The 11,225-nt window shown below is 48.6% G+C and overlaps 2 non-coding genes across 2 annotated transcripts; one reads left to right on the top strand and one right to left on the bottom strand.

Moving 5' to 3' along the window:
• Positions 1 to 10,188: 10,188 nt before the first annotated feature.
• TRNAP-AGG (transfer RNA proline (anticodon AGG)) lies at positions 10,189 to 10,260 on the top strand. The gene has a single exon. It is a non-coding gene; the product is annotated as a tRNA-Pro (tRNA).
• A 199-nt stretch (positions 10,261 to 10,459) lies between these two features.
• TRNAP-UGG (transfer RNA proline (anticodon UGG)) lies at positions 10,460 to 10,531 on the bottom strand. Its single transcript has one exon. It is a non-coding gene; the product is annotated as a tRNA-Pro (tRNA).
• Between the last annotated feature and the right edge of the window lie 694 nt (positions 10,532 to 11,225).

Genomic DNA, 11,225 nt, shown 5'->3' with positions numbered 1-11,225 from the left:
TTGACAGCAGCTCCAGCCCACCAGAAACCACTAGTTCCTGGGGCCAAACTCATCCATTTAGTGGCTCAGATGTACCACCAGCTCAGAAAGCTCTTCAGTCATCTCCTCAAGGAGAAATCAAGGTGAGGACTCAATAGAGCTGAGCATAGCACAGACACAGCTACATCATGGCCAGGGATTTACTAGGGGTAGGTGGGGGGAATAGCCACCAGCAGGACATGTTTCATCAGGAAAGGCAGAATGAGAACTGCTGATGTATCAGCTGCCCACGGATTCCCCATCTCCATAAATGTGGGGGGAAAAAAGCGCAATGAAAGGGAGTGACACTATCTTGCAGTTATGGTGGGATGGAGCAAGTAGACTTCCAGTTCAGCCCACTGGTATCTATCTTCTATCTAAATAGCTTCTCTAGGCTGGAAATAAACCCTTTCTGTTGTGGTGCCTTCCTTTTTCTCATTTTTTATCTCAACTCAGTTCTTTACACTTAAGCACCTGGGTTTAAATACAGCTAAAACAACGAAAGGTGGATTCTGAAAGGTGGGATTTGCTCCCACGGATGCTGCTGCTCTGGGATGGTCCATAGGTCACTCGTTGCACTGATGCATCTCTGCCCATAAAAGCTTGTGGTGTAGATGTGTTGAAGCTCCAAAGAGCAGAGCAGATGGCTTGGTGGCTGGGATGCTACAGAGCACCTCTAGCAAAGCTTCCAGTCCCAGATCCATCCCTGATTCAGTCTGGAGAAAAGGCTGTTCCCCTCTAGACCTGCTTATCTCTCTCCATTGATGGAGTAGAAGGAGAAAACGCTCTTAATTAAAGCAATGCAGCAGGAAACTGGGACACCGCATCCTCATCTGGAAAGCGGGTGTAATAGCACTTTCCTAGCCTGCAGGAACACAATGAGATGCCATTAAAGACTTGTGCATTGATCAGATACTTCAGCCGTGAGGGCTCTTCTGGGAGCTTAAAATTGATGGGATGAGGTATAATGGCTGAGCAAACCCCTAATCTATCAAAGCAATAATCTATGGAAGAAAGATACTTTACAACGCACTTACGCAGCAGATGGTATGTGACTTATGATGTATTCCACCTATCGTCTGCAGGAAAACAGTATTAAAAAAATATGCTGATATGACAGATTAATAGCTCAGAACTGCGGTCCAGAAGAGGTTAGGACTAGCCTATTCTTCCTCTGGGGTTTTTAACAATAAGGAATTAAGTAAATGTTACAAACTGAAGATTATGTGCACACAATATTAAAGCAAGGCTTTGGTCTGGATGGAGACCCTAAAACTGACATTGTGGGACTCGACATTTATTGTGTGGTGGTGACACCATTGTAACTTCACATGGTTTACAAATAAAGTGTGTCTCTTTCTTGCTGCTTGTGCTGCCAACCCGTCCCAGGATCTGAGAAACCAGATGTGCTCCTCTGGCTCCAGCACCACCTCTGGCACCACCCAGGGCCTGATCCTTTGCATCCTTCCCACTGCACTGCTGTGAACCTTCCCAGCCTGGGGGAAAAAAAAAAAAGAACAGAACAACAAACAAACAAACAAAAACAAACAAAAAAACAAACCCACAAAAAGGGCTGGTGGTTGGGTTTTTTTTTAACTTTTTGGAAATGAAACACAAAGTTCTGTTGGAGCTTATTGCTGCTGAGCAATTTGGTGGGTTTGATCCTGGTTGAGAAATGAAGATGCTGGGACTGCATTCCCTGCTCCAGCAGCGACCAGGGGGTGTTTCCAAGCCCATGATTTCACCCTATGTCCCTATTCCTCTCCTTGACCTTCACGTCCTGAATGCAACTCTTTGGGGCAGAGCCGGGGGTGGGGGAGGTGAAGGGAGGAGGGTTATTCACTGGATAAATTTAAGCATTTATAGCAATTGTCTGAGATTCTTTGGATCTTCCATAGTCAGTGGAGGGAAAGAGGATTCTCCAAAGGGGAATTGGGAGCCCTGGAGCTGAGGTTGGAGCTGGCATTTTGGTTGGGAGCTGTGGTATTTCATGTGATGGTTGGTACCATCCAACCATAACCACAAAAGATTTGATTCATCTCACCCTTCTTCAGCCTTCCTGAAGGTGGGTGTCCAATCCAGCTGGCTCTGCTTCCTCCAAAGGTGATGGACAGTGCCGTCCCTACTGAACACTGCTCTGCAGGGGATGTGAATAAGCCTTTGCCATTTCAGACTAGCACAATGACCAGTGCGGCAGGATGCTTTTGGAAATGTGGATATCTGGTTTGGAACAAAACAGAACAGAAAAGTCCAGAGTGACTTTTGTATCTGTGATCTCTGGAGTTAGGGCTCCATCTCACATCTCAGTGGGACCAAGCTGGGTAGAGATACAATTCTCACCACAACTGCATCAGCAAAACCACTTCATCTTGCTAGTATTGGTTCTTTTCTTCCTCTAAGACCAAACTCTTTTGTCAAAGTAGCTATGTCCATGTTGGAGTGACTGACCTACTGTCAATATGGATGGATGGAAGGAAGGAAAAAGAATGAGAGAAAGAAGGAAAGAAGGAAGGAAGGAAGGAAGGAAGGAAGGAAGGAAGGAAGGAAGGAAGGAAGGAAGGAAGGAAGGAAGGAAAAAGAAAGAGAAAGAAAGAAAGAAAGAAAGAAAGAAAGAAAGAAAGAAAGAAAGAAAGAAAGAAAGAAAGAAAGAAAAAGAAAGGAAGAAAGGAAGAAAGAAAGAAAGAAAGAAAGAAAGAAAGAAAGAAAGAAAGAAAGAAAAGGAGAACAGAAGGAGAGAAAGAGAAAGAGAGAAGGAAAGCAAGAAGAAAGCTACCTTTGTTCTTTGCTACATTAAATTTAAAACATCACACTGGTAGTAATATATTGGCTTCATTACACAAAGACTGTAAAGTCCACCTAGCTTATAATTCCACCAATAAAGATCATGATTTGCCAATAAAAATTAGGGCAGCCACTGATCCATAGTCTAGATTTCCTGCTTGGGATGGAATCGTAAAATATGATGATCAAATTTGGCGCAAAACAGAGCAAATGTGCAAACTAAGCCAAGCAAAAGTATTCCCCTCTCCTTGCCACTGCCATATGAACCCAGACAGGACCAGGTCCTTCAGCAGAACACCCCAAACCACCTACAGCAGTTGCAATGAGGAACTTCATTTTTTTAAGCCGTACGGAAAGACTTTGTTCACCATTTTATGTATAACTTTTTTAGCAACTTGCAGAAAGAGGCACAGAGAGACTTGATTGAAAACTGATGACACAATCTAGCCCTGCTTTTAGCATTTTGGCATGCACCACAAAAGCATTTCTGAAATCCCTCCAGCATCTAGAACTGTACCTGGAATTTTTTTAGGACTTATAGTAAAAATGCATGGTAGGCTAGAGGCAGGTCTACTCAGAGGAGTGAATATCAAATTAGTTACCTTCTTTTCTGTCTGTGAGGGATAGAAAGACAAGAGTCTTGTCTGATATATTTTGCCTCTGGGGAAAAAAAATCTTAATAAAGTACCTTCGACCTAATTTCAAATTATTTTGTTGATGTTTTCTCCAAAAGCCTTAAAAATGCTTGCAATCTCATAAGCATGGCTACTGGTCTTGTTCAGTAAGTTCCCAACACCACCACTGAGCCCTGGTCTTCCAGGAACACCTGCCAAATAAAATGTTTGGAAAAAAAAGAAAAAAAATGTGGTCTTTACTTAGAAGTCTTGAGGGTATCCAGATCATAAATTTGTTGTGGAGAGTGTGGCAATGCTTATTTACTCACGATTGATTATTTTCTCTGTGGGAGTTTTCCAACGAAGGCAGAAAGTCAAAAAGTACTGATCATAGTAAATCCATAATGTACCTTAAAGTAATAGCTGAAGGAACCCATCAAAATCCGTTCTTGGAGAAAAAGACACAGGACACATTCAGATGTATTCACAGGAGACATTCAGATGTATTGACGAAGATGCCCAGGGAAATAGTAATGTCATTATTAGAGGCGCGCAAATACAAAGTAAAACTGGGCAGATGAAGATCATCTGGGCTTGTGATTTGACACGGAGGTGAGACTCTTCTGAGCGTCTGTGAAAAAGCAGGACAAGGTACGCCAGCCCTGAGCAAACAGCTTGTGGTCTCACTGTGGCTGCAAGGGTGAAGCTTTGGGATGAGGTTTTCTTTCAAGTTTCTGGTTTTATTTTCAAAGTTGAGGCAAAAGTCAAAGAACATGGACTTGGTGGGGAAAAAAGCTTTTCATGGTCTTCCTCACCATTGCATCTATACAAGGGGAGAGCCTGCATCTGCATTGATGTTTCGGTTCACAACAAACTCAAACCAAAGACCTGCTCCAGGGGAGCACCTATCACATGCTGACCAAGAACGGGTCCACAGGACCAGGCTATAGCTAGCCCCAAAATGCCACTCTTTGAACTGTGGATGTCAAGTCTTCAGCACTTTTTCACTCTGCATAGCCTGGTGATATGGACATAGCCAGACTTTTTCACTCAAGGAGCTGTGGTTTATGTTGAGGTATGGATGAAGACCATGTAAAGAGACATGATCCTAGCAGTGGGATTCATAGGTCATGGGTGGGGAATGGATGGAAAGCAGCCCTGAGGAGAAGGACTTGGGGGGTATTGATTGACGAAAAGCTCAATATGAGCCAGCAATGTGCGCTTGCAGCCCAGAAAGCCAGCTGTGTCCTGGGCTGCATCACCAGCAGCATGACCAGCAGGTCGAGGGAGGGGATTCTGCCCCTCTATTCCGCTCTGGTGAGACCCCCCTGCAGTGCTGCATCCAGCTCGGGGGTCCCCAGCACAAGAAGGACATGGAGCTGTTGGAGCGAGTCCAGAGGAGGCCACGGAGATGATGCGAGGGCTGGAGCACCTCTGCTATGGAGACAGGCTGAGAGAGTTGGGCTTGTTCAGCCTGGAGAAGAGAAGGCTGCGGGGAGACCTTAGAGCCCCTTCCAGTCCCCAAAGGGGCTCCAGGAAAGCTGGAGAGGGACTGGTGCCAAGGGCAGGGAGTGACAGGCCAAGGGGGAATGGCCTGAAGCTGCAGGAGGGGAGATGGAGATGAGATGTGAGGCAGAAATTCTTCCCTGTGAGGGTGCTGAGGCCCTGGCACAGGTTGCCCCGAGAAGCTGTGGCTGCCCCTGGCTCCCTGGCAGTGTTGAAGGCCAGGTTGGATGGGGCTTTGGGCAAGCTGGGCTAGTGGAGGGTGTCCCTGCCCATGGCAGGGGGTTGGAACTAGATGGGCTTTGAGGTCCCTTCCAACCTAAACCATTCTATGATTCTATGATTCTATGTCTATACTGTTAAATAACAGAGGACAAGTGAGTGTCCCCAGCCCTGATGCCAAGGGATATGGACCAGTGGGTGTCCACACCGCTCAGGGCTGTCCCTGTCTGGAGCACATCCCCCCTACACTGCACGTGGTGCCGGCTTTCCCCTAGCTCATGTGTTGCCCCTCTGGCCCCAAGACATAAGAACTGTTTTGTGTGTTTTGGGCAAGTTAAACTGTCTGAAATAATAGTATGTGGGATGTGCTGCAGCCCACCGGAGTGGTGTTTTCTAGCACAACATCAATGCTTGAGGGTATAAAGCCTGCTGGGGTAGTGCTATAGGTCTGTGCATGGGACAGAAGGGGCCAAAGCAGGTTCAGACTCACAGTCCCTGCCCATGGGGACTCTTCAGTAAGCTCACTCCTGACTGGGCATGGGGCAGAGGGTGAGTGGTGTGGACAGTCAGGATGGACTCAAGCTGATCTTCTGGTGGTCTTCTGGTCAGCAATGCAGACAAACCCACTTTGCTGGGTCAGCCTGGGTGGCCCTGGGCTCTTCCGACCTAACGTGGGCAGGGGAAGAGATGTTGCCCCTTTCGTGCCATGTATGTACCGTCTCCTCTCTTTACTCCTTCCCTTTAAGAAACTCAGATCCATCATGAAAAACGCAGGTCTGGGGAAAGACTTTGAAGGAAAACCCACATCGCCCCTCCACTCACCAATTTCCTCATCTCTTTGAATGTGAATCACAATAAAAGCAATATTAAAACAAAGGGGAGACTAAATTAACAGTCTTAATGAGTGCATCGCATATTTCTAAGCATGGGGCAGGAGACATCTGACCAAATGCATTCATCAGCATGTGTCCTCCACCTGAGGTAGTCATGTCCAGCTTCCATTATAGTCAACATCGGTAGAGGGACACCTTGATACACCTCTTCTCCTAAATGCATCCCTGGGAGAAGGCAGATGAACTGCTCTCCAAGAAACTCTCCATCGAACACTGAGGCAGCTCAGGGCAACCAAAGACATCTGGTCACTGATGCAGGTGAGATGAATCCATGTCCAGAAAGGACTAAGATCCTTTTCAGTTATCACGTTGGCCCAACTATTAGAACTTAAAAATAATTCATAGACACCCAGGACACCCCACCATGGGGACAAAGGTGGGATGGGCAATCTGGTGGAGGGTTTGCAGAAGGAGGGAGCACCAAACTTGAGACGTGGTGAAGGAGATTCAGCAACGGTGGAAACGTGCAGTATTAAACCAGCATCTCTCTGTGGTTGGGAACACATCAGGTTAGACAGCAACAGCTTTCCAACGTCAAGGAGCAGCAAACAAACCCTGAGGAGAAAAGACGTGGCAACTAAACTTCTTAGTCAACAGGAATAACGTAACTCTCTCCTGTTGGCAGGAGCCATGGACTTCTCTTTGTGGGCATGGGTGAACGGCAAGCCCCATGACACCAACATCCAGTCCACCTTCCACAGCCAATTGGGATATCCCAGCCTCTTGGCAGAAGCATTTTTGCAGCCATGATGGCCCGCGGAAAGCAAACCAACCCCACTGCAAACCCGTTGACCTCTGAAAAGTGAGCGCTGGCTGCCAGGGCACGATGCTCTGCGCCGCGTGTTTGCAGGATCCGGTCTCAGCGGTGGAGCGAAACGCAACGAGAGGCACGTAATTAACTTCAGATGTACCTGTCAAGATGTCACGGACACAGACCCGGAGAGGAGCAGCATGTTATTTGTTTCTCATAATGTAACAATTATCTTGCTGTAAGAGGGGCTCTCTCCCGCGCTCCCTCTCTGCCTCTTGTTTTCCTTCCACATTCGTTCACACGTTATTTAACTTTTGACTTGGGCGCAGCAGGTAAAAGCATTTAACAGCTTGGCTGCTTGTTCAGACCGAGCTGGGAAGGCGGGGGGGGGGGGGAGCAGACGGTGATTTTTTGCCTTAAATTTTCAAGTTTTCAGCACCGCATTTTTCTAAGGGGGGGGTGGGTGGGAGAAGAAAATGGAAGGAAAGGGGGGGGAAAAATGGCATTCCACAAAGACGGAGTCACATTTTCCAGCGTTATAACATGCTCTCTGCTGTCCCCAGCCTTCACTCGGAGACGCATTCCCGCTCCACGGCGGAGAAAAGGTCAGTGGTAAAAATTTCGCAGGAACTCCATCATTGTCCTCGCGGGACGTGTTCATCAGGAGGAGAAAGCCGGGCGTCTCGCTCTGTCGACAGAAATCCACATCACAAAACGTATTACTGGGGGGAGGTGGGGAAGGGGGACCCACTGCCAGATAGAGCCCATGACTTCATTTCGCAGCGGCTGCCGCCGGGCGATTATTTCCCCCGGCTTGCTGGATACCCACGGAGACGTACGGCAGCGCGGAGGGGACGGACGGACGGACGTTTTGCTGAACCAGTGATAAAGGCAGGAAAGACAAAATGGGGCAGATGTAACTTAAAGGGCTGGAAAAACCTCTGCCCCAGGGGAAAAATTAACTTTTAGTTTATGTAAAGGAAGGTATAACTCTGTATTGCTGCCAGGTATGTATCTACCTGAGCTTGCACAGAGCAAATCTAGCAGCCAGGGGGATTTAACAGCATTTCCCAGTGATAGTTACTAAACAGAGTGAGATTTTTAATGGGGAGTAAAGCCGATCAGTGCAATAATAACTCGATCTCCTGGATTCACCCCAAAATGAGACTGGATGTTGGAGTGGTTGGTTTTTCTCTAGAAAGCACACACGGATGCGGGGCAAGGGAAGGGCTGATCTCAAGAAACACGAGGAGCATCCTCCCCAAAGCAGGTTGCTGCTGATGGTGAAAACGCCTCTTCCCCCGGCAGCTGATACACTCGAGGGAATTCCTCCGCTCCCGAGAGATAACAGCCCCAGTGGACTGTTTTTACAAAGGGCAATTATTAAAATCAGTGTGAAAATCGATTGTGTTTCTCTTTTGTCACACATGCACACACAGACGTGCCACAGGGGAGTTTGCACCCTTCAAGAAGCATCCCCACAAGCAGGAGTGCAGCAAACCCCAGCACTCTCCAAACAGCGTGGTTTGTCACTTTTTTCCTCCAAACACAAAACAAAGGCTCGACTGTGCTTCAGAAAAGGACCGAGTGCTGGGAGCTGCACTGGGATCCCATGCCCAGAAGACTTTGAAGTGTATTTGAGTTTTAAAATACCGCTTCTAAGCTAGAGGTTTTATTTTTTCGGCGTTACGTTGCCGCTCGTTCAGTTTTATTTTGTTTTGTGTTGTTTTTTTAAAGAGTCACCAGCCTCAATCCCAAAGTCGCTTTTAGCTTCTTTTTCATGTGGCTGAATCCTCCTCATCTTCCTCAAACCATATCATGCTGCTGGCATCAAACAAGCCATTCCCTGTGGGTCAGGGGTTTATGCATCCCCCCAGTTACAAGACCACATACGAGGCATCAATATTTACATGACACTGTTTATTCAGGCAGTATGTACACAATTAACTTATCTGAAGCAAGAAGGCCTCGCTCTGCTCCCTGTAATGTTTCCTCCTGTTTCTGTACACTTAGGACTGTGCACGGCACAGACACGTGTGGTCAGCCCCAGTATCCCATACAGGCTGGGGGATGGAGAGCAGCCCCGAGGAGAAGGGCTTGGGGGTGTTGGGGGATGAGAAGCTCAACATGAGCCGGCAGTGTGCACTGGCAGGCCAGAAAGCCAACCGTGTCCTGAGCTGCATCACCAGCAGCGTGACCAGCAGGTCGAGGGAGGGGATTCTGTCCCTCTACTCCACTCTGGTGAGACCCCCCTGCAGTACTGCATCCAGCTCGGGGGTCCCCAGCACAAGAAGGACATGGAGCTGTTGGAGCGAGTCCAGAGGAGGCCACGGAGATGATCCAAGGGCTGGAGCACCTCTGCTCTGGAGACAGGCTGAGAGAGTTGGGGTGGTTCAGCCTGGAGAAGAGAAGGCTGCGGGGAGACCTTAGAGCCCCTTCCAGTCCCCAAAGGGGCTCCAGGAAAGCTGGAGAGGGGCTGGTGACAAGGGCAGGGAGTGACAGGCCAAGGGGAATGGCCTGAAGCTGCAGGAGGGGAGATTCAGACTAGACATAATGAAAAGATTTTTTTAGGATGAGGGTGGTGAAACACTGGCACAGGTTGCCCAGAGAGCTGGTAGATGCCCCATCCCTGGAAACATTCAAGGTCAGACTGGAAGAGGCTCTGAGCAACCTGATCCAATTGAAGATGTCTGTGCTTACTGCAGGGGGGTTGGACTAGATGACCTTTAAAGGTCGCTTCCAACCTAAAACATTCTGTGATTCTATGCCATAGAGCAGCAAGCACGCATGCCGCTGTGTTCGCCCCGATTGCCCCCTCTTAAAAAGCGCCTCAGCATGAGTTTATCTTACAGCTCACAGCCTTTAGAGCTGCTGAAATTTCCAATGAGCGTCTAAAGAATTTCAATTTTGCATTTTCTGGGGTTTCATCCTACTCCTCTAGCCGTCAGCGGCAAAATACTTGAACTTAATATGCCGTAAGTAGTTGCAGGGGGTAGTGAAAACTCCCCGGAGGGGGCAATATCAAGCACAGAGGAGCAGCAAGCGCCTGCGGAATTGGGTGCAAGCAGAAGCAGTGGGTGCAAGGAGAGAAAGTTCCTGCACGGGTGGGCGCGGCAGTGGGTGCAAAGGGGTCAGGAAGCTGCAGGGCGCAAGCGGGTGCGGAGCTGGGCGCAGGGGCGGATGCGAGGGGGGAAAGGGGCTGCAGGGGAGGTGGGAGTGCAGCGGGCGCCTGCAGGAGGAGGTGCAAGGGGAGGAAAGGTTTGGGAGAGGGGGGGTGCAAGGGGGAGCGGACGGGTGCGGGGGCTGACGCTGCCTGTAAGCTCGTGCCCGCGGTGGGGTCAGGGCGCAGCGGTGTGACGTCAGCAGTGTGGGGATAGAACGCGGGCGGGGCGAGTGATAGTATATCGGCTCGTTGGTCTAGGGGTATGATTCTCGCTTAGGGTGCGAGAGGTCCCGGGTTCAAATCCCGGACGAGCCCTTGTTTTCATCCTCGTGTACAAACATAGCAGGGGAAGGTTCCTTTTTTTTTTTTAATTCGCCCTGTTGCCCGCCGTGGTGTGTTTCGCCACGTCACATACCCCCCCCTGCCCCCGAAAAGGAAAATTCACCTTTGGGGAGCGTGCGTGAAAGAGAATGGTAAACCGAAGGGAACTAGGGAAAAAAGAAGAAAATGAAAAGGGCTCGTCCGGGATTTGAACCCGGGACCTCTCGGACCCAAACCGAGAATCATACCCCTAGACCAACGAGCCGCCTGTGTAACTGCTTCCCGTAATCGCTCTATCAGCGGAGCTCGGGCAGCCCCGCCCCCGCGCGGAAGGAGGGGTCCGTGTCCGCGTCTCCTGCTCCCAAAATCAGGGTGAAATGTTTGCGTGGGATCTGGGGGAAAAAAAAAAAAAAAACCACAAAATTGTTTTTTCTTTGCATTTCAGGAGGAAAAGGGGGGAGGATGGTTCCCCGAGAGCTAGTCCAATACAGTTTCACACGCAGGTTTTTCACTCCGCCAAGGCTGTGTTTCTGAAACTCTTCTGGAATAGGCATCACTTTCCCAAAAATGAAATTTTGCAGATGTCACAGTGCCCTGAATGATTTCCATTGTTTCCCAGCCTGCTGCAGGAAACAATCCTGCGTTGTCATGAGGCCGAGCAGAGCTGCCACCCATCCACACCTGCTGCTATTTACGCAGTGCCAGCAAGAGATAAGATAAAAGGGATTTTTAGTGTTGTTACAATAAAAAAACTCATCCTGACAGGTATGAATTAAGCATTTACCAGGTGCCATGAAGTCAGGCCCTGCTCCTGCAAGGATTCGCCCAACACTTGCATGCTAGAAGCAGCTCCATTGCAACAGGGCTTGACAGGGTCATATAATTTAGTATTTAGGATATAAATCAACAATCTGGTTTTCTTCCTCTTTTTTTTTTTTTCCCCTAATCTTCTCATAACA

The sequence above is a fragment of the Grus americana genome, chromosome 1, assembly GCF_028858705.1.
Source record: "Grus americana isolate bGruAme1 chromosome 1, bGruAme1.mat, whole genome shotgun sequence".
Taxonomy (NCBI): domain Eukaryota; kingdom Metazoa; phylum Chordata; class Aves; order Gruiformes; family Gruidae; genus Grus; species Grus americana.
This window is presented reverse-complemented; position numbering and strand designations above follow the sequence as displayed.